Here is a 17,713-nt window from a genome sequence, read left to right as displayed (position 1 = left end):
AAATAAATTAAAAAATAATAAAATAAAAAACAATTTTATTTTGTTTGCCTTGAAAACAATTATCTTTATGACACAAATATGTAAATAATATCAATGTATTTTGTAAATGAAAAATTAAGTAAAGATAATTGTTTTCTCCTTTTCTCCTTTTTTCCCCCCAAAATATTCTGTATCTCTGTCTCTTGATCTCTGTCATGCTGTCTCTCTCTTCTGACCCCCTGCCTTGGGATTTCCAGCTGGGTAGGACTGTTGATAACTTTTCTCTCTTGGTGGCTTGTGTAGCAGCAGCACCTTTCAACAGGATGACCCCTAGGCCAAGTCAGTACCAGCTTGATTTCTCCAAGTTCTTTGTGGTACTCAGTAATCATGTCATATGGCCAAGTTCTGGAAGGCAGCCAGGACCATTGGCAATAGCCTATATTGTTCTGGTGAGCTCTTGTTTTCCCCAACCCAACACAAGGGTGTGATCCCATGCCTGGTGGTAGTTTTGTGTGTGTGTGTGTGTGTGTGTGTGTGTGTGTGTGGCTTCTGAGAAGAGCATTATCACATTATATGGGTTAACTCTATTAACTCATTTAACTCATTCCCTCTTTTATAAGTTTATGAAATAGCAGGTTTCTCTGTGGCTTTTTCAAGCATGCTTAGTGTTATTTGTCCCTCTCCATCCCTCCCTGTTTTGTATTATCCTCCCCCATTCCTTCCCTGTTAGTTCCCTCCTCTAGATGTTTACCCTTGCTCCCTTCATAGCACCTGTGTCCTGCTCTCCTCCTCTCTAGAACTTGCTCTCCTTGCTGTCCCCAATGGTCCCTTTCTATTTTCCCAGCTTCTATGGTAATTCCAAACTATACACTTAAAGATTTGGATCGATGAAGAGATGGGCGGATGAAGAGAGAACATGCGTATTTGTTCTTCTGGGTCTAGTTACTTCACTGGTATAGTAGTTTGCATTCATTTACCTGGGGATTTTATAGTTTAGCTCTTTTCATAACTGAAAAGAGCCCCATTATGCAAATATGTCACTTCTTATTCATTCAGCAGATGATCTAGGCTACTTCCATTTCCTAGCTATTATGAATAGAGTATCAAAGAATATGGCAAGCATCTCTGTCGTAGGGTACTGAATCGTTGAGCATACTTTGAAGTGTGGCATAGCTGGCACTATTTTGAGTTTTTTGAGGATTCTCTGCTCTGATTTCTTTCTTTTTTTTATTGATTTTATTGAGCTACACACTTCTCTCTGCTCTTCTCCCTTCCTCTCCCCTCCCCTTCAACCCTCTCCCATGGTCCCCATGCTCCCAATATACTCAGGAGATCTTGTCTTTTTCTAATTCCCATGTATATTAGATCTATGTATGTCTCTCTTAGGGTCCTCATTGTTGTCTGTGTTCTCTGGGATTGTGAATTGTAGGCTGGTTTTCTTTGCTTTATGTTTAAAAGCCACTTCTTAGTGAGTACATATGATATTTATCTTCCTGGTTCTGGTTACCTCACTCAATATGATGTTTTGTAGATCCATCCATTTTCCTGCAAAATTCAAGATATCGTCATTTTTCTGCTGTGTAGTACTCCATTGTGTAAATGTACCACATTTTTCTTATCCATTCTTCGGTAGAGGGGAATTTAGGTTGTTTCCAGGTTGATTTCTAGAATGGGCGCACCAGTTTTCAATACCACCACTAATGATTAAGGGTTCCTCTTTCCCCGCATCCTGCCAGCGTTGCTGTCAGCTGTTGCTTTCAATTTAGCCATTACTACTGAGGTAAATGAATCTCAAAGTACTTTTAACTTTCATTCTCCTGAATTTTAGGGATGCTGAACACTTTTTTCTTTTGAGACAGGATTTTTCTATGTAGACAGGACTGGTCAGGAACTCATAGAGATCCACCTGCCTCTATGAGGCAGAATTAAAGGCATGACCTTTGAACACCTTAAAAGATAGTTCTTAACCACTTTTTCCTTCTTTCTTTTCTTCCTCCCTCTCTCCCTCCCTCCCTTCATCCTTTCTTCCCTCTCTCCCTTCTTTTCTTCCTCCTCTTCTTTCTTCTTTTATAATAGTTTGTTCACATCTACAACTCATTTTTGGGAATGGGGGCTGGATTGTTTGTTTTCTTGATTCTTTTTAAAAACTTCTTTGTATGTTCTAGATAGTAATTCTCTTTTGAATATATAAATACCAAAGATTCTTTCTCACTCTGGGGTTTCTTCTCACTTGATTGTTTACCTTGCTATACAGAAACTTTTTAGTTTTATAAGGACCCATTTGTAAATTGTTGGCATTAATTATTGAACATATAAAGTTCCATTTACAAAGTCCTTTCTTGTGTCAGTATCTTGTAGGGTACTTTGTTTCTAGTGGTTTCAGAGTCTAAGATTTCATATTGATATTGGTTCATTTGAGCAGGGTGGTAGTATGGATTTAATGTCATTCTTCTATATTATAGGCATCTAGTTTCCCCAGTGCTTTTGGCATCTTTGTTTAACTATCAGGTGGTTGTAATTACATATGCTTATTTACAATGGAGTCTTCTCTTCAGTTGATCTACATGTTTATTTTTGTGCTATTCTCATGCTTTTTTTCCCATTGCTATGGCTCTGTAAAATTGGAGTAAAATTATAATCCCCTCAGCATTATACTTTTGCTCAGGCTTACTGTGGCTATTTAGTGGATATTGTGGTTCCATATGGAATTTAGAATTATTTTTCTGTTTTTGTGAAGAATTTTGTGGGAATTTAGATTGAGATTGTATTAGATCTGTAAATTGCTTGTGGTAATATGATCATTTTCACAATATTCTACCAATCCATTAGCACAGAAGGTTTTCTATCTTCTAGTGTTGTCTTCAATTTGATTATTCAGGGGTTTAAAGTTTTTATTATAAAGGTCATTAATCTCCTTGGTTAGGTTTATTATGAGGTATTTTATTCTATTATAAATAAATGCATTTCTATACTCTTTTTCAGCATGTTTGTATTGATATATAGAAAGGCTATTGAGTTTATGTGTTGATTTTGTACCCTACCACTTTGGTAATAATATTGATCATTTCTAGCAGTGTTCTCTTATGTATAATATCCTATAATTTGCAAATAGAGATAAATTCATAATTCTTTTCCTATTTGTATCCCTTTAATTTTTTTCTCATTTTTCTTTGCTCCAAAGGCTTCAAACATTATACTGGAAAGGTGTGGGGATTATGTACATTCCTGTCTCATTTCTGATTATAATAGGATTGCTTCAAATTTTTTCTCTTAGGATGGTGTTGGCTTTGGGTTTGTCACACATAACATTTATTATGTTTAGGACTACTCACTTCAGTCTTGTTCTCTTTAGAAGTCTTGTCATTAAGTTTGCTGGATTTTATTAGGGGTTTTTTTGAATTTACTGGGATGATCATGTGATCAGGTCAATTTCTATTGCTTGTTACATTTACTAACTTAACCATCCCTGCATCTCTGGTGGTAAGGCCTATTTGTTTCTGTTGAATGATATATTGGTATATGCCTGAATTTAGTTTGTAAGTGTTTAACAAAAGGTTCTGAACTTATGGTCTTCAGGGACAGTGGCCCTTTGCTCTCTTATTTTGGCTTTGTCTTTCCCTGGTTTTGGAATTAAAGTAATACTTGTTTCATGAGCATTTGGAACTGGTCCTTCCATATCTATCTATCTGTCTATCTATCTATCTATCTATCTATCTATCTATCTATCTATCTATCTATCTATCATCTCTCTATCCACCCATCTATTGGAATAACTTGAGAAGCAGTGGTTGTAGATTTTCTTTGAAAGTCTGGATAAATTTTGCTGTGACTCTATCTGGACTTGGATTTTTTTGTTACTTTTTTTTTTTTAAAAAGCGATCTTTTCTCATTTTACATACCAATCCCAGTTCCCACTCCCTCCCCTCCTCCTGTTCCCTACACCTACCTCCACACCCCACCCCACCCTATCCACTCCTCAGAGAGGGTAAGCCTTCCCATGGGGAGTCATCAAAATCTAGCACATTGCTTTGAGGCAGAATCAAGGCCCTCCCCACTATGTTTAGGTATCCCTCTAAAGAGAATGGGTTCTAAAAATCCAATACAAGCAGTAGGGATAAATTCTGGTCTCACTGTCAGTGGTCCCACAGTCTGCCTTAGCCATACAAGTGTCACCTATATTGAGAGGGCCTAGTTTGGTCTTATGCTGGTTCCTTTCTTGTCAGTCTGGAGTTGGTGAGCTCCCATTAGCTCAGGTAAGCTGTTTCAGTGGGTATTGCTCATATTCTCACTCCTCCCACTCTTTGATTGGACTTTGGTAGCTCAGCTCAGTGCTCCATTGTGGATCTCTGCCTCTGCTTCCATCACTTGCTGGATGAAGGTTCTATTGGTGACATTAAAGACAGACATCAATGTGACTACAGGGCAAGGCCAGTTCAGGCACCCTCTCCACTATTGCTTAGGGTCTTAGCTGGGTTCATCCTTGTAGATACCTGGGAATTTCTCTAGAGCCAGGTTTCTTGCTAGCCCCATAATGGCTCCCTCAATCAAGATATCTCTTTTCTTACTCTCTGTCTCTGTCTTCCCCCATCTCGATTATCCTGTTTCCTCAAGTTCTTCCTTCTCCCCCTTTTCCCTCCTACTTCCTTTCTGCTCTCCCTTCTTCCCCTACCCCCATGTTCCCATTTTTTTCAGGAGATCTTGTATAGTTCCCCTCTAGGGGGATCTATATATGTTTCTCTTAGGGTTCTTCTTGTTACTTAGCTTCTCTGGAGTCGTGGGCTATAGGATCATTGTCCTTTGCTTTATCCACTTATGAGTGAGTACATTATCATGCTCATCTTTCCGGGTCTGGGTTATCTCACTCAGGAATTTTTTTCTAGTTCCATCTGTTTGCATGCAAATTTCAAGGTATCATTTTTTTTTCCACCACTGAGTAGTACTCCATTGTGTAAATGTACCACTTTTAAAAATCCATTCTTTGGTTGAGAGGCATCTAGGTTGTTTCCAGACTCTATTACAAATAATGCTGCTATGGACATAGTTGAACAAATGTTCTTGTCGTATGATTGAACATCCTTGGAATTTTTTTTTTTGGTTAGGTGACTTTTTATTGTAGTAGGAGCTGCAGGCCTCTTCCCCCAGCCCAGCTCCTGCACGGCTAGCTTTATACCAGAAATAACAACACACAAATTGTATTCATTTAAACACGGCTTGGCCCATTAGCTCTAGCCCTTACTGGCTAATTCTGATATCCCGATCAACCCATCTCTAATAAACTGTGTAGCACTGGTCTTACTGGGAAAGATTCAGCATGTCTGACCTGGCAGCTTGCTTCATCACCTGCATCTACCTGGGAGAGGGGAGCATGGCCTCTGAGCTCACTTCCTCTTCCTCCCAGCATCCTGTTCTGTTTACTCCTCTCACCTATGTGTTAACCTATCAGGGCCAGCCAAGCAGTTTCTTTATTGCTTAACCAATGACCTTCCTCCATCATTAGTTGTTGATCTTTTCTTGGTTTAATTTTGATCATGCAGATGTTTCTAGAAATTTATCCAGTTATTGTAGGTTTTCCAGTTTAATGGATTTTTAAAAAATGTTTGAGATTTACTATATTTCTCTCTTTCTTTCCTTCCTTTAAGCCATCTCATATTTCCCTCCCTTCTCTCCTTTAAGTTTATTGCTTCTTTTCTGCCCCACTAATTGTTATTCCTAAATATAACCTGCCTAATACATATGCAGCTTGCATGTATGTTTTCAGATGGAGAGTGGGTTTTCTTTTTAACTTTCTGAGTTCCTGTGGTGTGTGCTCTTCTGCGTCTTTGTTCATTTCTAATTGTATTGAGTTTGCTTTTTTATTTCTTTTAGTTTATTCAGCTAATAGCCTGTCAATTTTTTTTATCAAAAATATGCTCTTAGGTTTACTGAATCTTCTTATATTTTTCTTTTTGTTTTCATTAATTTATGCTGTTTTTTAAAAAATTCTTCTTATATGCTGAAGTTTACTTTGTTCTTGTTTTTTCAGATCTTGAGTTGAATCACTAAGACATTTATTTGTGTGGTTTCTGATTTTTTTTAATGTATGTGCTTAGAGCTTTAAATTTACCTTTTAGGATCTCTTTTAATATGTCCCAGAGGCTTTGTGTGTTCTGTTTCCACTTTCATTTAGTTATAGGAAAATTTTGACTTCTTATTTTTAATTGAAAATATATGTTTTTTTATCAATCTATTCTGACTCAACTCTTCCCAGATCCTCCTCACTTCCCCACCTATGCATATCTGTACTCTTTCTCTCTCTCATTATAAAACAAACAAGAATCTAAAACTAAAATAAGATAAAATAAAAACAAATCAGAATAGGACAAAACAAGGACGAAAACAAACAAACAGAAAAAGAGAACAAAGAAGTACAAGAAATACACACAGATGAACACACACACACACACACACGCACAAACACAGAAATCCCATAAAAACACAACGAAATCATAATATATAAGCAAAAAAGTAAAAAAAAATGCCCAGATGAAAAATTATAAGACAAAAACCTTAAAAAAAAATAGCACCAAGTTTGTTTTGTGTTGTCCATCTACTCTTGGGAATGGGGCCTGCTTTTAATTGTTGTTTGTATACCCAGTGAGACTCCATTGGAGAAATATAGTTTTTCTCTTATGAATAGTTATCAGTTGGAGCTATCTTATGGATTATGGATGGGGCATTGTGTCCACTTCTGCTCTCAGTCCTGGGATCCCATCAGGTCCAGACCCATGCAGGCCCTGTGTATGCTGCCACAGTCTCTGTGATTTCATTTGGGTATAAATCTTGTTGTGTCTAGAAGGTCTTGTTTTCTTGGTACCTTCCATCCCACTGGCTCTTACAATCTTTTTCTTCCTCTTCTGCAGCATTTCCTGAGCTCTAAGGGCAAGGATTTAATGGAGACATCCCCTGTAGGACTGAGTATTTGAAGGTCTTTGACTCTCTGCACATTGTCTAGCTGTGGGCCTCTGTACTTGTTCCTGTCTACTGTAGGAGGAAGCCTCTCTGATGATAGCTGAGCAAGACACTGACCTATGAGAACAGCAGAATCCTTTAGCAGAAGAGTAGCATTATTTCCATTCTAGCTCTCTGACCTAACTAGTCTCAGGTTCTTAGCCACCTGAGCAGTATTGGGGATGGGTTCTGTCTTATGGGGTGAGCCTTAAATCAAATGAGCTATTATTTGGTTACACCTACAAGATCTTTGTCACTATTGCACCAGTGTTTCTTGCAAGTCATTTAGATAGAAGGGTTTGTAGCTGTGTTGGTGTTCACCTTTCTCCTCTTGTAGAACAGAGGGTACCTTCCAAATACTGTGAACAATAGTCAGAAGGGTGAATGCTCTATGTATCTACCAGCTTGATTTCTCTATGTTCAATGAGTTATGTAGATGTTGTCTTCAGTGGAAGGCCTTACCATCAGTTTGTGGAGAGCAACCAATAGCTACTGCAATAGTTTGGGCTATTTGGGACTTTCCATGTAGCCCCTTTAACTAAGAACTATATTATATGTACCCCATTCCTGGAACTGGAACTGAGAGATGTCTAGTTGTGGCCTTTCTTCTCCTGTTATTTGGTGATTCCATTTAGATTTCTCTTATATATGTATATATTTCAGGAAGCTTCTACTGTATTAGGTTTTCATATGTCTCTTCAAATAGTCCTTAGTTTTAGCTGTTTCTCCCTGTATACCCTCCCCCACCCTTTTTTATTTGATCCCCCCATTCCCATCTATAACTATATATTTCACTTTCTTTTACTAGGGAGGTCCATCCCTCTCCCCTAATTCCTTACTCTATATCTAACCTCTGTGGTTATATTGATTGAAGCATGCATGTTGAAGGTTTTCACAACTAGCATTCATATATGAGTGAATATATACTATATTTGCCTTTTTATGTCTGGCTTAATTCACTCACCATGATTTTTTTCTAGTTTCATTCATACCTGTGAGTCTCATTATTTTTTAAGGCCAAGCTAAATAATATTTTATTGTGCAGTTGTATCACATTTTCTTTATCCATTTATTTGTTGGCAGACATCTAAGTTGTTTCCAATTTCTGGCTATTATAATAGAGCACCAGTGGCCACGACTGGACAGATGTCACTGTGGAAGGATGTCGAGTCCTTTGAGTGTGTGCCCAAGAGCTGTATAACTGGATTTTGACGTAGATCTATTTCTAGCTTCTTTAGGAACTGCCACTCTGATTTCCATATTGGCTAAACAAGTGTGCACTCACACCAGCGATGAATGAGTCTTCCATTTACTCAGTCTCCTGAGTAAATGACAGCCTGAGCTGTCATTTGTTTTATAGATCTTGGTTATTCTGACCAATGTAAGATGAAGTAGTTTTGAATTGATGTTCCATGATGACTAAAAATGTTGCAAATTTCTTTAAGTGCTTCTCAACCATTTGTGTTTTTCTCTCTTGAGAATTCTCTGTTTAGATCTGTATTCCATTATTTAAATGGGGTTAGTTGTTTTCTTGATGTCCAGTATTTTGGGTTCTTTATATAATTAGATAGTAATCTTCTATTGGATATATAGTTGGTAAAAACCTTTCTCCATTATTTAATCAGCTACTTTGTCTATATGAGGGTATCATTTGTCATATAGAACTATTATGAGGTCATATTTATTAATTATTCTTGGTGCTGGTACTATTGACATTCTATTCAGAATTTTTTCCTGTGTCCATGTGTTCACGGATCTTCCCCACATTCTTGTGTATCAGATTCAGTGTATATGACCTGATGTTGAGGTCCTTGACCCATTTTGAATTGAGTTTTGTTCAGGTTGTTAAGAGTAGTTCTATTTGGATTCTTCTACAGATAGTCATCCAGTTGGACCACTTGTTGAAGATGCTTTTTTCCAGTATGTATTCCTGGCTTCCTTATAAAGAAACAGATATCCATAGGTTTGTGAACTATGTCTGGGTCTTCAATTCTGTTTCATTGATGAGCATGTCTGTTTTTATGCCAATAGCTCTATAGTACAAGTTAAATTTGGGGATGGTGATACCTCCAGCAGTTCTTTTATTTTTTCAGGATTGTTTTAGCTATCCTAAGTTTCTTTGTGTTTCCACATGAAGCTGAGAATTGTCCTTTCAAAGTCTGTGAAGAATTGTGTTGAAATTTTGATGGGGGTTGCCTTGAATCTGTATATTGCTTTTGGTAGGACAGTAATATTTACAATATTAATCCTACTGATTCATGAGCATAGGCGAGCTTCCTCTCTTTTGTTATTTTCTTTAGTATCCTGAAGTTTTTATTATATGAGTCTTTCACTTGCTTGGCTTTAATTACGCCAAGGTTTTTTTTTTTTTTTGATGCTATTGTGAAAGGTTTTGTTTCCCTAATGTTTTCCTCACTGTCATTAGCATGTGAGAAGGCTATTGATTTTGTGTATTAATTTTGTATCCTGCTACTTTACTGAAAGAGTTTACCAGCTGTAGGAGTTTCCTGGTAGAATTTTTAGGGCCCTTAATGTATAAAATCACCTGCAAATAAAGATACCATGACTTCTTCACTTCCTATGTGTATCCCCTTGATCGTGAGTTGTCTTATTGCTGTGGATCAACTAAGTTTTGGCAACAGCAAAAACAAAACCAAATTTCCTCCCAATATAGGCAGGATAGAACCTTGTATGAAACACATAGCCAGTTAACTAAATCTGCATGCCACGTTCCTATTAAAAAATCACAAACAATATGAAAGTCCTAGACAATGTGTCTCCCCAGAAGACCACCAGTCCTGTAGAAATCTGCTCAAATGATAATGTCAGGGCAGAGAATTTAAAAGAAAAAATTATAAACATGATCAACGAATTCAAGGCATTTAAAGAAGATACAATGAAACAAAGTTCAAGAGGATAAAAATAAACCCCTGAGTGAAGTTCAACAAACCCTCATGGCTGAATAAAATAAAAAAGACAATTCAGGATTTGCAAACTAGATTCAATGAAGATATAGAAATACTGAAAAAAATGTAAGTTGATGTGAAGATGGAATTGAAAAATTTAAACACCCATTAAGGAAAGACATACTCATATAGATACAAGAGGCATGACTGCATTAAACAGACAGGACCAGGAAAGAAGCTCTCCATGGTATATCATAGTTAAAACACTAATTATACAGAAAAAGAAAGGGTGTCGAAAGCTGTAAGAGAAAAGCCATAAATTACATATGAGGGTAAACATCAGAATAACAGTTCATGTCTTAACAAAAACTTTACAAGCTAGAAGAGTTTAAAGCAAAGTCTCCCAAGTCCTAAAAGACCGCAGATGCCAATACAGACTACTCTACAAGGCAAAACTATCTGCCATAGATAAAGGAGAAAGAAAAGCTTTCCATAATACAAACAGGCTAAAAGAATTTATGTGAAACAGCTGGGCATAGTGGTTCATAACTTCAGTTCCAGAACTTGAGAGGCAGAGTCAGGTAGAGCTCTATGAGTATCAGGCCAACCTGTTCTACTCAGTGAGTTCCAGGTCAGCCAAGGCTACATAGAAAGACTAAAAAAAATCAAATAAAAATGAAACAATGAATTCATGTGCACCAAACCATCCCTATGGAGAATACCAGAAGCAATACATTGGACTGTGAAAAGGAATATGCATATTCAAAAGAGTATGCAAAGAAAACAAGTAAAACTGTAAATGAAATACAAAGTATGACTAAGAATACAAATAGAAATAGTTACAAAATATTAGCAGTCAATGCATACCTTTCAATAATAACTTTAAATATTATTGGTGTCACCTTCACAATCAAAAGGCATGAGTGAGTTGAATGAATGAGAAAACAAAAGCCCCTATTTTTCTTGCCTACAGTCGACTCATCTTTAAACTTAGGCACCATCTTAGAGTGAAAAAATTGAAATAAGTATTCTGAACAAATGGGGCTAGAAAATAAATAGGTGTTACTGTACCCAGTTTCATAAAAGGTATTCTTTTGGACAACAAGCCTCAGATGAATCCCAATCAAGTAATAGTAGGTGATTCAAATACCTCACTTTGTCTAATATACCAAACAATTGAACAAGAAGTAAACAAAAATCATAATTAACTGACCTCAGTCTTTAAATTTACTTAACAGGTATCTACAGACTATTCCAGTTAAACACATTCTCATTCTCTCTCTCTCTCTCTCTCTCTCTCTCTCTCTCTCTCTCTCTCTCTCTCTCTCCTCTCTCTCTTTCTCTCTCTCTCTGTCACACACACACACACACACACACACACCCCTACTCTGCATCCCATAGAATTTTCTCTGAAATAGACCACATATTGGGATACAAAGCAAATCTCAACAAATACAGAAAAACTGAAAAAAAACTTGTATTTAATCTGACCACAACACAATAAAGTTCGAAATCAAGAGCAAAAGATTCTCTAGAAGGTTCAAAACACATAGAAGACAGTAACAACAAGAAGTGGAACAAAGACAAGACCAGAAACCAACACCTAGAATCTCAAACCCAGATTCCTGGACAGCAGTGCAAAGGCAATCATTAGCATCAAAGACAAAATAATTACACCAGAACCCAGCAACCCTACTACAGCAGGTCCTGAAGCATGCAGTATAGCTGAAGTATAAGATAAGAACCTCAAAATAGCTATTGTGAATATGTTCAAGAACCTTGAAGAGTATAGACTAAATTCCTTAATGAAGTCTAAAGTCACAGTGTAATGAAGTAATTAAAACAGTTCAAGTCGTGAAAGTAGAAACAGAATTACTAAAGAAAACCCAACTGAGGTAAAACAGGAAATTAGAAACTTAGGAAATCAACAAAAACCTCAGAGATAAGCCTCCCCAACAGTACACAAAAGATTGAAGAGAGGAACTTAGGCACTGAAGATAAGATAGAAGAAATAGACACCTCAGTCAAAGAAAATTTCAAACCTTAAAAAAAATCTGAGAACAAAATATCCAGCAAGGAGCAGTATGAAAAGATTAAATATACAAATAATAGGAGGAGAGAAGGGAGAGGAATCCCAGCTCAAAGACCTGGAAAATACTTTCAACAAAATCACAGAAGTAAGTTTCCCTAACTTAAAGAATGTGGTGTCTATTAAGGTACAAGCAAGATACAGAACACCAAACTGGACTAGGAAAGAAATTCACCATGACACATAAAAATCAAAACACTAAATGTACAGAACAAGGAAAGAACATTTAAAGCTGCAAGGGAAAATATCCAAGCGATGTATAAATGCCGACCTATTAGAATTATACCTGCCTACTCAGTGGAAACTCTAAAAACCAGAAGGGATTGGACAGATGTTCTACAAACTCAAAGAGACTACAGATGCCAGCCCAGACTACCACACCCAGCAAAGCTTTCAACCACAATAGATGGATTAAAAAAATCCATGATAAAACCCCAGTTGTGTATCTATTATACAAATCCAGTCTTTTAGAAGGCGTTTGAAGGAAAACGTCAATCTGAAGAGGTTAACCAAACCCAAGAAAACACAGGAATATGTAACCCAGACCACACACACACACACACACACACACACACACACACACACACACACACATACACACACCCCTGAATCAACACTACTCATTGATAACTCTCTACACCAATGGTCTCAATTACCCAATAAAAAGAAGCAGACTAACAGACTGTATTTGAAATAGGATCCTTCCTGCTGTGTCCAAGAAATATGCTGTAGCCTGGTGGTGGTGGCACACGCCTTTAATCCCAGCACTCGGGAGGCAGAGGCAGGCGGATCTCTGTGAGTTTGAGGCCAGCCTGGTCTAGAAGAGCTAGTTCCAGGATAGGAACCAAAAAGCTACGGAGAAACCCTGTCTAGAAAATACAAAAAAAAAAAAAAAAAAAAAGAAATATGCCGTAACATCAAGGATAGATATCACCTTGGGGTAAGAGGATAGAAAAGGGTATTCTAAGAAAATAGACTCTAGAAGACAGCTATTGTAGGTATTATAATATCTGAAAAAATAGAGTCCAAACCAAAACTAATCAGAAGAGATAGAGAATGACTAGGAAAAGCCCACAAAGAGGATATTGCAGTTTTATATATGTATTCACAAACACAGGGCACCGAAGTTTATAACAGAAGCACCACTACAGCTAAAACCATACTATAAAGACATATTTTGAGCTATGTTCATAGCAGCATTATTTGTAATAGCCAGAACCTGGAAACAACCTAGATGCCTCTCACCCAAAGAATGGATAAAGAAAATGTGGCACATTTATACATTAGAGTACTACTCAGTGGTTAAAAACAATGGCATCTTGAATTTTGCATGCAAATGGATGGAAATAGAAAGCACCGTCCTGAGTGAGGTAACCCAGCAGAATGAATGCTAACCAGCTGGGTTGAAGCTTCTTGTGTAACAGCATTATTCATCTATTTTTGATGATGTAAGTATGCAATGTATTTAACAGTAAGGTCTTACTGTCAAGTAGTGAAAAGTAATCATTTTTTAATATTATAATCTTGTCAGAATGGTATTCTAGCCAATTCCCTCTTTCTCTATATTTTAATTGACACAACACATTATTTCATTTTCATTATCATTTAGATTTCTTTGGTCATCATCAATGCTAATATTTTCTCATGTATTTTCTTAATGTTTTTCTTTTAAAAATATTTAATATAAAATTGTATGTGTACCCGAGTGTATGTGTGTATACCACATACATGCATGTGCCTGTAGAAGTCAGAAAAGGGCATCAGATCCCCTGGAACTGGAGTTATAAATAATTATAAGCTTCCATGTGAATGCTGAGAATTGAACCTAGGTTTTTTGAAAGAGCCTAAGCCATCTCTATCTTTTAATGTTTATTTCTTCATATTTTTCTGATATGCTACAGAGAAATTGCTATCATTTTCAGATTGTATGTGTTGTTTTTCTTTTAGTTAATGGATACACCCCAATTTACTGAAATTTTAACTACTATCTGGGGTCCCTCAGCCAGCAGTCAGTGCCTCTACTGCTCAAGCCAGGGTTTCTGATTCTGCTGGCAGCTCTGCTGTGCTTTGTAGTTTTTTTCTTAATTCACATTTTTAAAATTTATTTTATTGAAACTACAGATCACAGTTTCTCCCACCTCCTCTCCTCCTGGTCTCTCCCCCTATGTCTATCTACCTAACTCCCATCTACTTCTCCTCCATCTCCATTCAGGAAGGGGCAGGCCTCCCATAGGCTTGAACAAAGCATGGCATATCAAGTAGAGGCAGGACAGAGCTTCTCTTTCCTCTGGATCAAGGCTGGGTGAGGTAATCCAGCATGGGAACAGGTTATAAAAACCAGCTAAGTGCCAGGGACAGTTCCTGTTCTCACTGCTAGGAGCCTTACAAACAGACTAAGCTACACACCCTGTCACACACTTGCAGAGGGCCTAAGTTGGTCCCATGCAGGCTCCCTAACTATTGGTCCAGAGTCTATGAGCTCCCAGGAGCTCAGGTCAGCTGACTTTGATCCCCCTGGTTCATAGAATCTCTCCTTGTTTTCTTCAGCAGGAGTTTAGCCCAATTGTAGTTTTTAACTAAATGTCACACATTATATTTGCCAATAAAGACTTGGGAATCAGATGTTGGGGTGAAAACCTGCCAGCTCAGAGGGTGGAGAAGCAACCAGCTGGCTTTCCTTTTTGGTCAGAGACTGAATCTGGGAAGAGCTGTGGGAAAGAGTTAGTACAATCAAAATTCATTCTATGGAATTCGCAAGAACTAATAGAAAGTAAAAAAAAAATCAAAAAATGAGATGTCACTGCAGAGAAAATGAAACCCAACTAAAGACTGTGTTGAAAGTCTGTATAAAAAAGTTGGACAGCTGCTACTATCTGCCATGAGGTTCTGTTATGTCTGTCCAAGTTTGTGAGTCCTGGCTAACTATGCTGAGGTGAGCTTCTCAAGATGCAGCTGCTTTGGTTGACCTATGCTCTGGGAAGCAAGCGTTCAGCTGTGCTCCTAAAAGTAACTACCAACTCCATGATCATCTCCACCACCTTTACTTAAAGCTTTACCTTTACATTTATTTATTTGCGTGTATGTGCAAGTGCTCTAATAGTACACAAAGATAGGGGAGAGGAACATTTCTGGGAATCAGTTCTCTTCTTCGACCTTTTGGGTTTGGGTATCGAGGTTAAGATTTTAAGACTTGGCAGCAAGTACTGTTACCTGCTGATCAGTCTTGCTAGTCCCTGTTATATTTTTGACAAACATTTGAATAAATTTAAGCAAAAAAAATCCATGAAAAAGCTTTGCATTCACGGATTTCTCACATACTAGAAGCTTCATTTCATCTCTCTCCTTTTTTTTTTTTGGCATGGTAGATTTCAAAGTGACATAGTAAGAAACCCCAAACAATGAGCAAATTTGGCATTGCTCATAAATAAATAAATAAATAAATAAATAAATAAATAAATAAGGGAATTTGAGAAAAATTATGTATAACAGGCACAATTTATTAAATAAAATGTCTGCTTGCCTGGTGTGTTATTTTGTATCTCCTAGATTATTATGCACTGTTGATGCCTATAGCAAGGCCACGTAGGTGGATTTTTGGAATAAAAATGAGCATTGACTCACAAACTAATGAGGAATGACTTCTGCTTTCCACATGCTGGCTATGTGGGCTGACACAATTGATTTTACAATAGAAACGGTGTCGAGTTTTTGCCCTGTCCAGGAGTTCCTGTTATAAGAAATGGGAGAATAATTTAGCCAACTTGACCTGTGTTGGCCAGATAGCTGCTGCGTTTGCAGAAGGATATTCATGCTTTATAGACCACCATATTAGGTTTAATTAAGGGAAGGGAAACCTCTCTTCCCCCAAATGTTACAGTCTAACTGAAGAAACAATATCAGACTTGGACCCATGAACTGTCATGGGAAAACTATGTAAAATAAGCAGGACACGAATGGCTGTGAAGGGTGTGGGATATAACTGATGACTCAGTTGAGAGACGGGCTCGTTGTTTTCCTGCCGTGTGTCTCAGACAAGGCTCTTCATTATTTCCTATCTCCTCTTACCTGTAAAGGAGTGTAAATAAAGGATCCACGTGGGAGCAAACAGTGCACTCTTAGAGAAGGGCCTGACATATTTCAAACACACCATCAATGCAGATGGATGCTGATTCAGCATAGGCTTAATCACAGAAGTGTTCTTGCAAAAGGTAAAATTTAAGTACTGGTTTGCCAGGAATAGCTATGGAAGAACAGACTGACTTTTCCGTTGAGGGAAGAATTTGTGACTGTAAATAAGCTGATGGCATAATGGTAAGAGAAAAGCAAATTAACTGAGGTAAACTATTACTAGCAACAGTATATTTAATCAGGAGGATAAAGTATGACTATAATGCCAACTGTAATAAACTTTTATTTTATTTTATTTATTTATTAAAGATTTCTGTCTCTTCCCCACCACTGCCTCCTCTTTCCCTCCCCCTCCCCCAACCAAGTCCCCTCCCTCATCAGTCCAAAGAGCAATCAGGGTTCTCTGCCCTGTGGGAAGTCCAAGGACCACCCACCTCCATCCAGGTCTAGTAAGGTGAGCATCCAAACTGCCTAGGCTCCCACAAAACCAATACGTGCAGTAGGATCAAAAACCCATTGCCATTGTTCTTGAGGTCTCAGTAGTCCTCAACTTTTGCTTTTCTTTTTTGAGGATGGATGTACTAACTGTAAAGGAAAACATGAGGCAAATTAGTGTTACATCTACTCCTAACTCCTTTTGTTTCACTTAAGCTACTTATAGTCAAAGGACAATACCATGAAAATCAAAAACTTTAAATAATCTCATATAAAACAAAAATTCAAGCTTTTATTCTGGATTTTAGAGTTTTTAGCTATAGTATAAAATTTAGTATTCATATTCAAATATATATGAATGTTATTAAATTTCATTTCTTGTATTTCTTATGTTTCTAGCCTTGGTTCTTATTTCATTGAGTTTCTACATACAACTGACTCTTGAGACAAAGAATGTTATTGTTCAAGTTTTGTAGCTGGAGAAAGTGAGTTGAGGAAGATTAAGTAGTTCAATTAAAATCATATAGGTTGTAGGAGGCAATCTGGGTTTAACTATCAAAGTTGAACTATTTTTTTTTTTAGTTTGGAGCTATTTCTTTTTTTTGAAACTTTCAAAAACTAATAAAAAGTTTTATTATTTTTTCTAATTTTTTTATTACTTTATAAATAATACCATTCAAACTTTCCACTTCCTTCCCTCCTCCCACTTCCCTCCCACTTCCCACTTGCCCTTCCCTTCTCCCCCTCCAGTTCTAAGAGAGGGCAGGGTATGCTCTCTGTGGGAGGTCCAAGGCCCTCCCCCCCACATCCAAGCTAAGGAAGGTATGCATCCAGAAAATAGAATAAAATCTCAAAAAGCCAGTACATGCAGTAGAGACAAATCTCAGTGCCATTATCATTGACTTCCCAGTCTGCCCCAATTGTCAGCCACATTCAGAGTGTCCAGTTTGATCCCATGCATTCAGTCACAGTCCAGCTGGGTTTGGTGAGCTCCCATTAGCTCAGGCACACTGTCTCTATGGTTGGACCTACCCCTCGTGGTCCTGACTTCCTTGCTCATATTCTCCCTCCTTCTGCTCTTCAACTTGATCTTGGGAACTCAGTCCAGTGCTCTGATGTGGGTCTCTATCTCCATCTGTCGCTGGATCAAGGTTCTATGGTGATATTCAAGATAGTCATCAGTCTGACT

Source organism: Alexandromys fortis, unplaced genomic scaffold (assembly GCF_014885135.2).
Source record: "Alexandromys fortis isolate MF-2015 unplaced genomic scaffold, M_Fortis_MF-2015_v1.1 scaffold_0, whole genome shotgun sequence".
Taxonomy (NCBI): domain Eukaryota; kingdom Metazoa; phylum Chordata; class Mammalia; order Rodentia; family Cricetidae; genus Alexandromys; species Alexandromys fortis.
This window is presented reverse-complemented; position numbering follows the sequence as displayed.